The sequence below is a fragment of the Triturus cristatus genome, chromosome 2_1 (assembly GCF_964204655.1).
Source record: "Triturus cristatus chromosome 2_1, aTriCri1.1, whole genome shotgun sequence".
In the NCBI taxonomy this organism is placed as follows: Eukaryota; Metazoa; Chordata; class Amphibia; order Caudata; family Salamandridae; genus Triturus; species Triturus cristatus.
Genome location: NC_140581.1, coordinates 965,932,987 through 965,946,074, shown reverse-complemented (window position 1 = coordinate 965,946,074; position 13,088 = coordinate 965,932,987).

The window sequence follows — 13,088 nt, the reverse complement described above, 5'->3', positions numbered from 1 at the left end:
ACCTCACTCTGGATGCTGTTCTTCACTCGGTCAGATAGCCGGTAAGACTTGTTCTTTACCGGTGGCCTGTCTCCTGTGTCCACATCATGGGTACACAAATGAGTGATTCCCGGCGTAAGGGAGAACAACGAGGCGTACTGCCCCAACACCTGGCAGCAGTCCCTCTGTTGCTCTGGGGTCAAGGATGGGGAGAGGATCACACCCTCCACCGATCCATCCTTCTCCTGGGCCGCCAGAAGGTCAGGAAGAGTCTCACTCTCTTCCTCCTCGCTCCCATCCGTCACCATGAGGAGAGCAAGCTCTGATCGCTCATGGTGTGGCTTCAGGCGGTTGACGTGGAGCACCCGATGGGGCTGTCGGGGTGTCTTCAAGTCAACGACATAGGTAGTCTGGCCTCGTCGCTCCACAATTTCGTACGGACCAGTCCACCGGTCCTTGAGGGCACTAAGCTCCCCAGGCTCCATGACCCGCACCTTCTGTCCAGCGTCCAACTCCACCGTCCGAGCGTTGTGGTCATACCACTCCTTCATGACGGCTTGGCTAGCCTCCAGATTCTCTGAGGCTGCCTTTCACAGCTTGGCCATCTGGCTGCGGAATGCCAGCATGTAGCTGACGACATCACGGGGAAGCTTCTTCGAAGTCTTCTCCCACCCCTCCTTCACTAGGCTGAGGGGCCCCCTAACGGGGTGGCCATAGAGCAGCTCAAAAGGGCTGAACCCAACTCCCTTCTGCGGCACCTCACGGTATGAGAACAGCAGGCAAGGGAGGAGGACGTCCCACTTCCGCCTCAAGTCCTCTGGTAGGCTCCGGATCATCCCTTTTAGAGTTTTGTTAACGCGCTCTACGAGCCCGTTAGACTGGGGGTGGTAAGGGGTCGAGAACCGACAGGTCACTCCACACTCCTTCCACATGGCCTGCATGTAGGCCGACATGAAATTCGGGCCCCTGTCTGACACCACGACCTTGGGGAATCCCACTCGGGTAAAAATCCCCAACAGGGCCCGCGCCACCACCGGTGCAGTGATGGTCGTCAGAGGAATAGCCTCCGGTTACCGAGTGGCGTGGTCTACTAATACCAAAATGAACCGGTGTCCCGCTGAGATCGGAGGGTCCAACGGCCCAACAATGTCGATTCCGACCCGCTCAAAAGGGGTCCCGACCACCGGGAGTGGTTCCAAAGGGACCTTCAGTTTAGTCCCAGTCTTGCCACTCGCCTGGCAAGACTTACAGGTCTTACAATAGGTGTCAGAGGCAACTCTCATCCTGGGCCAATAAAAATGTGGGACCAACTGCGCAAAGGTTTTGTCCTGGCCCAGGTGTCCGGCTAAGGGTATTTCATGCGCCAATTCCAACAGGAAGGCCCGGTAGCATTGGGGGACCACTAAGGCCCTCGAAGATCCATGCACCGGAACCTTAGGCTCACTGTAAAGGAGGCCATCTTCCCAATACACGTGATAACCGCCAGTCTCCTGATTGGCCGCTTGGGCTTCGGCCTGCCGCCACATGCCATCATGCCTGGGGCACTCCCTCTGCGCCTGACAAAATTCCTCCCGGGTAGGCCCTCCTTCCACATGCCAGTCGGCAAGGGTCGGCAAGTCCCCCACGGGAACGACATCCACCTCCGCGGACTCCGGGGGTACCTCCGCGGGCTCCCCATCCATCACACGGGGCGTGTCCTCCACCACATTCTCCTCTCCAAAATCGGTGTTGGGTTGGGCCATTATCCCAGGCTCCAAGCCGGGTTGAGTTCCATGTCGGGCAGCCATGGACCTTGTGACTACGCAAGTCCATCCTGGTAACCCCAGCATCTCAGTGTGGGCTCGAAATACCACGTCTTTCCAGTCGGTGTGCTCTAGATCATTCCCTAGTAAGCACCCCACAGGCAAGGCAGGGCTCACCGCAACTCTCAATAGGCCTTTGACTCCTCCCCACTCAAAGGGAACTTGAGCCACTGGATATTTAGTCACACTGCCGTCAGCCAACACGGCCGGATGGAACTACTCAGGGATCACCTGCTCAGGGGATACCTGCCGCCTCACTACCGTGGTCATGCTGGCACCTGTGTCCCTCAGAGCCTCCACCTCCTCCCCGTTAACTCTCACCCTCTGCTGGTACTTAGCAGTGTTCGGGGATAGGGACACCACTGGGACCATCTCTCTATCCCCGAGTGAAACCAGGGTCAGGCCTGTCCACTCCCCTTCCCTATCTAGGGGCAGCTCCACCCCAAGCGCTATACTAGCCACCCCGGGGCTCTTCCCGCCCGTTGGGGCTGGGGGTCTCTTGCGACACCTAGGATCACCCTTGTAGTGTCTAATCTCCCCACATTCATAGCACCGCACAATCCTTGGCTGCTGACTCTTGTCAGGGTAAGTGGGCTTTGGGGAATTGGACTGAGGTGGGGTTCCTACTCCTTTCCCAAACTGTTTAGTTTGTGGGCCTCGGGAGAACTCCACCTTTTTATCTCCCCCTCTTTCTTCTGGGGGAAACCCTGTCCGCCTTTCGGGCCATCTCCCCCGGGGCCCTTGTGAGACACCCGGGTGCTAACCCAAATGTCCGCCTCCTCCGCAAGCTCACGGGGATCAGTCAACTTGCGGTCCACCAGATGATGGCGCAGCTCCAGAAAACACTTATCCAAAGAGGTGCTCTCTCAAAAACAGATTGTACAAGCCCTCGTAATCATGCACCTCGCTGCCACGCACCCAACCATCTAGAGCCTTACGGGCATAATCAAAAAAATCCACCCAATTTTGCGTGGACAGCTTATGACTGCCACGGAACTTCTGCCGATACCTCTCAGGGTTGAGGCCAAACTTTTTAAGTAGTGCCTCTTTCATGGGGGCATACCTGACCTGATCCGACTTTGCTAGGTACAAAAGGGTGGTATGTAGCGATACAGGCCACCCCCCCAGTTGCTTTCAGGTACCCCATGGGCTGTCAAGGCCACCTCATACGCCTCCAGCCACTTGGCGATGTCATCTCCCACCGTGTAACTGGCAATCACATCCTTGGGTAGATAAAATTTTGACTCCTGTTGAGCCTTTAGTACGCTGCCACCATTATCATTACCTGACGCATTCAACTGTAGAGCTCGCAGCTCCAACTCTTTAAGCTGAAACTCGTGCGCCAGCTTCTTCTCCTCCATCGCTAATCGTCTATTTTCCCTTTCGTGTTCTAGCTTAGCCAGCTCCCAATTCAACTGCCTTTCCTCCCTTCTGTCCACATACTCCTCTGGTGACGCACTCCTCCTAGACCCTGCACTACCGCTTGCCCCGGAACGTCTCCCTGGTGGCAAGTTTTCAGAAACATCAACATTGAGCAGGTCTAGCTCCTCCTGCGCGCTCTCCTCCTGAGGTGCACCCTGCCCCTCCTGTCCCCCATCCCCTCTACCCTCTGGGTGGGTCTCTACCCATGCCCTCAAGGCTGCACGGAGTTCCGGTCCTTTGGCTCTCCGCACCCCAGGCACCCCCATCCCCTGCCCGAATTCTCTCAGCTGCCTTACTGTATACCCCTCAAGGTTGGCTAACTGGAACTCCATTGTGACAGATGGGGACCCAGACATCAAGGCAAAAAAAATACTAGGATATGAGTAACAGTGTTGGGCTAACCAGGACTCCACACACTCAGTCTAGACAGTGGGGGTCAATTAATGCAGCAATACAATACACAATAGGCGTCTAATTGCGGTGCCCACCGTCTCACTGGAGGGTGCTGTATAGTCACAGGTCCTTATCCCACCGCTGGCCAACAATGTAGGACCGGGGGTCACCAGGCCCTCTGGGGGTAACGTGGCGCGAGCAGGTAGGCACCCAAAGGCTTACGTGTAAAGTGACCATACAGCACACACATCCACTGAGACAGGGAACGCACGCCATAATTGACACCACACCAGTAGGTTGAATAAAACCAATCAGCTTTATCTAGATCAACATTAGGAGCAAAGCATTTCATTAGAAAGAGATTTGGCAGTTCCTTAAAACGTCAAACATGGCATTAGCTCCAAGAGCTGCACCTGGCGATTCCTGAGAGCGTCAATCACAGCATTTACGCAAAGCGCTGCACAGGGCAATTCATTAGCGCTTCAAACATGGCATTTAAGCATAGCGCTGCACATAGCAATTCCTTAGCGCTTCAAAAATGGCATTTAAGCACAGCCCTAAACTGGGTAATTCCTTAGAGCGGTAAACATATCATTTCATGAAAGCGCTAAACATAGCATTGGCCAGCGCATTGAATTAGAGCCTTAAATCAGAGCGTTGGACTAGAGCATTCACTCAGAGCATTGAATTAGAGCAGCCTGAGGCAGGGGTTCGATTGTTGAGTTGGCACGAGGCCTCCTGCCGGCGGGGGTACGCAGTCTTCCCTATCGCCCCAAAGCACTTCTCTGGCGGGTACTCGCTCAGCCTTTCATTAGGCCAGCGTCGGCTGGGCCACGGGCCGGTTCACGCCCCCTCTCAGGGCATGGGGGGCCCACGGGGCCCAGCAAAGGACTTCCCCGGGGGAGGGGTGAGTCCAGGGCCTCTCCTTGGCCTTCCGCCCGCCTTCCCCAGGGGTTACCTTGATCTTCGACCCTAGCGTAGAAGATCAGGTTTATTAGCTGCAGCTAAGTACAGTTGTCCCAGAAGTACACCCGGTATGTTCTTAGTAGACTGCCACTTTACTCCGTGGCGCACAATCTTTTATAGCGCATAGATTCACCAAGAACACTCCCAATACATACATTATAATCCAATGAGAAGAGTTTGAAAACAAGGTATAACCAATGAGAAAGTTTAAAAACAAGATATCAAGTAACCCAAATAAACCTCTCTTCCAACTGTTTTTGTCACCCCTCCCCACAAGTTAATCAGTGGTAGTGTCTACAACTCAACTTGCAGGTGGCAGGACACATTTGTATGTTTTGGAGGACAGTTGTGAAATGAGAGAATACAAGTAGAGAATAGCGAAGGCCAGAAAATAAGATAAAGTCAGGAAAGAATGGTGCAAACCAACAGAGAGTTGAAACAGGGATCAGTCGGACCAGACGGGGATTAGTGGACTCAGCCAGTCCCTGACATCAGTCTCGTAAACAGAGGCAAGAGGTATTTTGACACGTCGCAGTGAGATCAGCAGAAAAACTTTGTTCATTGTGCTGCCTGAGTGAGGGCAACACAAAATGGCGGTGGGACACAAAATGGTGGCTAAATACAAGCGAGATCGAAAATCGAATTTCCTCAGCGGGTCACACTCGACGATCCTAGGCGGGGCGGGGCTCGCTTGCTTGAGAGCCTCTCCCGCCAGCCGCGCGTGCCGCCTGGCGGTGTCCGGGCCGAAGGGCTGCTCATGGCTCGGTGAATTCCTCCGCCAGCGGTCCAGGCCAGGCGTGCCCGCAGCTGCCAATGACAGTGCGGCCTGCGGGGCGCGGCCCACTCGGCGAATGGCGAAGCGGCGGGGGCGGCGTTTAGGAGTCCGCCCCCATCAGGTGACGCTGGGCCCGGCTTCAGGGCCTAGCGAGGCCTTCCCCGAGTGACTTCAGGCCTAACGAGGCCTCCCTCAGATTCCCGCGGCCCTCTCTTCCCTGAGGGCCGCGTTGCACGGGCCGCGACGGCAGCGGCGGGGCCACGGTCTTCCACGCGGGCCCCGAGGATGGCAGGGGACAGTCTACACGGCCCAGGGCCGCAGCGGTGGGCAATTCCTGTATGGCATCCCCGGCGGGGGTGGTGGAAATCAAGGGCTGGCCTGCAGCTTGGGGGGTGGCGATTTGTTCGGCGCCCGGCGCCACCTTTTTCCCCCAGAGATGCCCCAGCTCGGGGTAGGTAGGCTGGGAGGTGGCAGGCCACACGCCAGTGGCAGAACAAGCTAGGGATGGGGCCCAGGTTAAGTCAGGGAGCGCAGGAGTGGCACAGCGCAGATACCTGTTCGATCCCCCAGCAGTTCGGTGGTAAGTTTCTGTGGTAAGTTTCTGTGGTAAGTTTCGGTGGTAAGTTTCAGTGGTAAGTTTCTGTGGTAAGTGGGAAGGTCCTCTTGGCGCTTGTGGGTTCTGGCGCCCTTAGTAGTTTTGTTCCTTGGGGGGGTAGATTGAGTTGGTGACTAGATAGTTCTTAGTCCGGCTTGGTAGGTTGTCCCTGGGTTCCCCTCCCGCTGGGCCAGATCAGTGGGCTAGTTCAGGATCCCTCACTCAACTTAAAAGGCAGCACCTAAGCCCTGTCACTTTCAGTGGCATAGGTCCCTGACTAGGCCCTACCGCCTTAAACTCCTGCGTAGTTTCCCCCAGGTCTGCGTCGCCCCAACTGACTAAAAATGTTCCCTCCTTTCCTTGAGTATCCCTATGTCAGGTGACCACTCTCTAAGGCGGCAAAAGTAAACCCCACCCTTCTTCTAGAAGGTTCCAGCAAGTTCCAGGAGCTTCCCCACTCTAGCTATATGAGAAAAAAGGCGGGCTGGTGTCGCAACAATGTTCAGAAAAATGTGTACCCACAGAACATTACTTTGGATTTGCTGTTAGGTTTGAAAAGTCAAGCACTCTTGCTCTAAGGATTAAAAACATTGTGTGTTGAACTTATGACCTCTCTGCTCACACCAGTGTTCCATGACCTGTTGCTATGGTAGCAGGCAGAAGTCATGTTGGGGGAAGGGATCATTTGGAAAGGGTTGAAATTTCCAACCAATAGAAATGTGTGTTTCCATTTGAAAAAAATGTGGGAAGCACTGTGATTTGGAGTTAACATGTATATGTGTGAAAAAAGAGAGGGAAACATTGCCATTAACTGGTTCTGGTGGGAGGAGAGAGGTGTACAGCTCAGAGATTGTTGCTGTGATAATCTGCTGTTTGAGTGCCACATTTCTTTCTGAACTTACTACTTTTAAAGGTGAGTTATGAATATGAGAGGGGATGTATGTGGTGCATTTTGATATAAATAATAGATATGTGATTCTTCTTTTAAAGTTGTGTTTCAAATTTTGTGTTTTGGGAGATATTTAACTGTCTTGAACTTGTAAGATATTATTGAGTATGTCTTCACCATAAGTTAAGGTGTACTGGTATCACCCAGGAATACTGTTTTCTGCCTAGAATCACACCATGAGTCTGTGTGCACACAGGAATTGTTATCAGAGATTTAATTTGTGTTGCTCTTGCTCTGTTAGCCTTGCACTCGCAGGAAAGGGGCAGCTTGTTTTCTTGAACTGTGATGGTCAGCATTCAGCAGAAATCACTTTCTCACAAATGAGAGGCAAATGCTAACACATTTGAAATCAACATGGTACATTTTCCTTCCACTTTTAAAGTTGTGTTTTACATTTTATGTTAAGGAAGATATTTAAGTGCCTTGAACTTGTAAGATATTATGGAGTATGTCTTCTCTAGAAGTTAAGGTGTACTGGTATCACCCAGGAATACTGTTTTCTGCCTAGAATCACACCATGAGTCTGTGTGCACAAAGGAATTGTTGTCAGAGATTTAATTTGTGTTGGTCTGGTTCTCTAAGAATGGCATTCGTAGGAAAGGGGCAGCTGTGATGGTTTGTATTCAGCATAAAACAGTATCTCACAAATGGGAGGCAAATGCTAACTCATTTGAAATTGATATGGTAGATTTTACTTTTAGTCATGCAATGGGTAAGGTTGTTCCTACATGTACAAAACTCCAATAACCCTTACCAAACATGTACTTTTATATACATCACTCCAATGTTTATGGTGTTGTGGAAGCGTCCATGCACATTTCTATTGTAACTGAAAATACACAGTCTGCAGAAGCAGACTCTTACCACACACTCAGCTGCTTATCCTGTACTATCATGCTTAGTATTCACAACTGTGTTGTGTTTCAGATAGTAGTGAGTAACGCTAATACATTCAACATCACCAAGGCTCATTTCCTTTGCTGGAGTGTAGTCAGTCACCCAGGTTACACATGTTCATGGTCTCAAAAAGCTGTTTGGACATGTGCTCTTTTCTGTTTCTGAAAACTATAATGAACATGTATTAGACTGTTAGAGTAATTATCACTTGCTCTACCACAGTAGTAAGTGTGCTTTCAAATTCCAAATCAAATTTCGTTTTCTGCCTAGAATCACACCATGAGTCTGTGCGCACACAGGAATTGTTGTCAGAGATTCAATTTGTGTTACTCTGGTTCTTTTAGAATTGCATTCGTAGGAAAGGGGAAGCTTGTTTTCATGAACTGTGTTGGTTAGCATTCAGCCCAAATTAATATGTCACAAATGAGAGGGCAATGTTAACACATTTGAAATCAACATGGTAGATTTTCCTTCCACTCGTGCAATGGGTCATGTAGTTTGTACATGTTCAAAAGTCCTATTAACCCTTACCACACATGCAGTCTTACATACATGTCTCCAGTGTTTATGCAGTTGTGCAAGCGTCCATGCAGATCTCTCTTGCACCTGACAGTAGACAGTCTACAGAAGCCCACTCTTAGCAGAGAGCAAGCTGTTTCTCCTGTACAGTCATGCTTACTATTCAGCGCTGTGTGGTGTTTCAGATAGGAGTGAGTAACGCTAATACATTCAACATCACCAAGGCTCATTTCCTTTGCTAGAGTGTAGTACGTCATCCAGGTTAGACATGCTTATGGTCTCAAAAAGCTGTTTGGGCATGTGCTCTTTTCTGCTTTTGAAAACTATAATGAAAATGTGTCAGACTGTTAGAGTAATTATCACTTGCTCTACCACAGTAGTAAGTGTGCTTTCAAATTGCAAATCAAATTTCGTTTTCTGCCTTGAATCACACCATGAGTCTGTGCGCACACAGGATTTGTTGTCAGAGATTCAATTTGTGTTACTCTGGTTCTTTTAGAATTGCATTCGTAGGAAAGGGGAAGCTTGTTTTCATGAACTGTGTTGGTTAGCATTCAGCCCAAATTAATATGTCACAAATGAGAGGGCAATGCTAACACATTTCAAATCAACATGGTAGATTTTCCTTCCATTCCTGCAATGGGTCATGTAGTTTGTACATGTTCAAAAGTCCTATTAACCCTTACCACACATGCAGTCTTACATACATGTCTCCAGTGTTTATGCAGTTGTGCAAGCGTCCATGCAGATCTCTCTTGCACCTGATAGTAGACAGTCTCCAGAAGCACACTCTTAGCAGAGAGCAAGCTGTTTCTCCTGTACAGTCATCCTTACTATTCAGCGCTGTGTGGTGTTTCAGATAGGAGTGAGTATCGCTAATACATTCAACATCACCAAGGCTCATTTCCTTTGCTAGAGTGTAGTACGTCATCCAGGTTACACATGTTTATGGTCTCAAAAAGCTGTTTGGGCATGTGCTCTTTTCTGCTTTTGAAAACTATAATGAAAATGTGTTAGACTGTTAGAGTAATTATCACTTGCTCTACCACAGTAGTAAGTGTGATTTCAAATTGCAAATCAAATTTCGTTTTCTGCCTAGAATCACACCATGAGTCTGTGCGCACACAGGAATTGTTGTCAGAGATTCAAATCGTGTTACTCTGGTTCTTTTAGAATTGCATTTGTAGGAAAGGGGAAGCTTGTTTTCATGAACTGTGTTGGTTAGCATTCAGCCCAAATTAATATGTCACAAATGAGAGGGCAATGCTAACACATTTCAAATCAACATGGTAGATTTTCCTTCCACTCCTACAATGGGTCATGTAGTTTGTACATGTTCAAAAGTCCTATTAACCCTTACCCCACATGTAGTCTTACATACATGTCTCCAGTGTTTATGCAGTTGTGCAAGCGTCCATGCAGATCTCTCTTGCACCTGACAGTAGACAGTCTCCAGAAGCCCACTCTTAGCAGAGAGCAAGCTGTTTCTCATGTACAGTCATGCTTACTATTCAGCACTGTGTGGTGTTTCAGATAGCAGTGAGTAACGCTATCACATTCAACGTCACCAAGGCTCATTTCCTTTGCTCTAGTCTAATCACTCACCCAGGTTCCACATGCTCATGTTCTCAAGTAGCTGTTAGGACATGTGCTCTTTTCTGCCTCTCTAAACTATAAGGAAAATGTGTCAGGCTGTTACAGTAATTATCACTTGCTCTACCACAGTACTACCACAGTAGTAAATGTGCTTTGAAATTGTCAATCAAATATCGTTTTCTGCCTAGAATCCCACCATGAGTGTGTGTCCACACAGGAATTGTTGTCAGAGATTTAATTTGTGTTGCTCTTGTTCTGTAAGACTTGCACTCGTAGGAAAGGGGCAGCTCATATGATAGGATTTGAAAAGCTCCAAAAAATATAGCAATATATTTAAATTATATAAAGGTATTTTTTTTTCGTTTCTTTCAGGTATTGCTGACCAACAGTGAAATAAATTAAAGATGCCTATAAAATCAAGAAAGAGAAAAGAACAGAAAAAACATTTATATTTGAAGACAACTGGAGGACCCAAATTAGTTGAAGATCCTCATGTTGGAAAAAAGAAAAAGTCTTCTGGTAAGCAGTGTAAGGATTTTTTTTTTTAATATCTTCAAAAAAAGAAAAAAATTGAAAAATGTCCCCACTGCAAATACTGTTTCAAGTAGAAAACAACAGGACAAAAGTGAGAAATTACTAAATGCTAATGTACAATCAGAAGCAATAAAGATTGACTTAAAAAGAAAAACAGCATTTAAAGACATTCGTAGAAAAATGTTTCAGAGAAGAGTGATGTCCAATTTGCTAAAGGATGTGAAAAAATATAAGAAGAAAGCGAAATTTTATAAGAGAAAGAAAGAAATTGAATCAATTGTAGCTAAGGCTTTAGATTTGAAAAGAAAACTATTCATTTTAATTTTGAACAGGATCCGTACATTAGATAAAATGGTCAATGTAATGAAGTCACAAAGCAAAACAAAAAGAGTAGTGAAAGGAAATAACTTTTGTAAAGTGTTTTTAGGAGAATGGATGCATAGTTCAAGTACTGAACCATTTTTTAATGAAGAGAGTTCTCTTCAAAACAATAGTTTGCTGCATGCAGTTGACACCAGAGGTCGTGCTTATGAAGTGAAAGATGGTTGTGTAATGGAAAAGGAGAAAATGGTTCCAAGAAATGAGGAAGAAGTGATAGCTGATGAGGTTATGGGGAGACGTCCTAAAGCCCCAGTGTACACTTGGAATTGTAGTAGTATTTTTACTGTACAACAAGAATCTATTGATAAATTACGTGAGTTTCTAAGAGAATATAGTAAAAAAAAGTGTTAAACAGAAGATTAAGTTGCTTCAAAGACTAGATCCATGTAGAGTGAGAGAGAATACTGGTTTGCAAGGACATTCTCTGGCTTGTCTTTCTAGGAAAGTTTGCCAAAGTGTTTTTCACCATTTTAGGATGCTGGCAGTTCATCATACTGAAATGAGAAAGTTTGTGAGAAGATTGTATTTTGCTAAAAGTCCAGCACAAAAGTTAAATGAGTTGAATAGGGCTTTGTTCCGTGGATCTGTATCAGATGTACAGAAGGTTACTGATGAAATTCAGTTTTGTTACTTTGGTCCGGAACAAGAAAGTGCAGGTAATGACACAGTTATTGAAGAAAATGTGGAAGAGAATGTAGAACCCACTGTTAGTAAAAATTTTGAAGATCAAATGACAAAATTTACTATCATCTCTAATGAAAGACCAAATATTACTTGTATTTGTTGCCGGAGAAGCCATTACAAAATTCAAACAAAAAATGTTGATCTGTATAAAAAGAGTGAAAATGAAGATAATTATAAGTGGAAGGATTTTGCAACATATATATTTCTGGAAAATAGTTTTGATTTGGGTGAAGATCAGCTTATTTGTAAATACTGTTATAACAAGTTAGAAGAAAATAGAATGCCAGCCAGAGATGTACATAATAATTTAGAATTGATTGATATTCCTGCAGAACTTAGTGATTTAAATACGTATGAGTCTATACTCATTCAATGTGTCCATCCGTTTCAGACCATAGTGCGTATAGAGCCAAAAACAGGTAAATTACCTCCTTCGGATTTACAAAGAGGTTTAAAAGGAAGAGTTGTCTATTTGCCATTGGATTTGAAAAAAAATATGGAAACAATTGATGCACATAGATTGGAAACTGAACCATTAGTTATTCTGGTTAATGGAGTACCAACAAAGAATAAGAAAATTTGGCAGGAGCTGGTAGATGTACGAAAAGTACAAAGAGCAAATTTATATTTGAAAAGAAATAATAAATGGTATGAAACAATTTATATGAGAAAGATGAAGACGTTTTACTACCAGACTCAGGAATACCAGCTGGGCAAATTGAAAAAGTGGATAAGTCAAAAGAAGAAGAAATTTATGAACATTTCAGCATACATCCTCTTCATTCAAAAGAAGTTATGGCAAACACTATTGATCTGTTTCAGATGAAAAAAGCACAAGGAACTCCCGTGAGTTTATGGGAGGAGAGCTTGGAAGCTCGTTGTTTTCCCCAGCTGTTTCCTACAGGAAAAGGTGGACGATATGATGAACGTCCAGTACAGATTCCTGCTTCTGAGTATCGGACTACAAGATTATATGCAGAAGATCCAAGATTTCGTCAAAGTATTCCTTATTTGTTCCATCTTTTATTTGAAAGTGACTTGTCTGCACTATCTTATGCAGTAAATCACATTTTAAAAAGTGGAGTACATCTACATAATGTGTCTGCAAAGGATTTTATGAACAAAGTGCAACAGCGAGATGATCATTTGGAATCAAAATTGTTGAATCTGATGGCTTGTCAGCGTGGAACTAATGAATATTGGTACCGACGCCATGGAGAATTGAAATGTATGTTACGGAATTTAGGAACTCCCACATGGTTTCTCACCCTAAGCTGTGCTGAGTACGCTTGGGATGATCTTCTGGATTTTCTCCGAGAGGCAAATTCAAATATTGAAAGCATCCAATACAAGACAGCAGGAGAATTGTGCTCATTGGATCCGGTTAATGTTTGCAGATATTTCAATCATAGATTTGAGGCTATGATGTCCTTCATCTGCAATAAAAAAATCCACCTCTTGGAGAAATTGTGGATTTCTTTTGGAGAAAAGAGTACCAAGCAAGAGGTGCTCCTCATATTCATATGTTGTTGTGGATCAAGGATGCCCCAAAATTTGGAACAGATTCTGATGATGCAGTTTTAATTTTCATCGAAG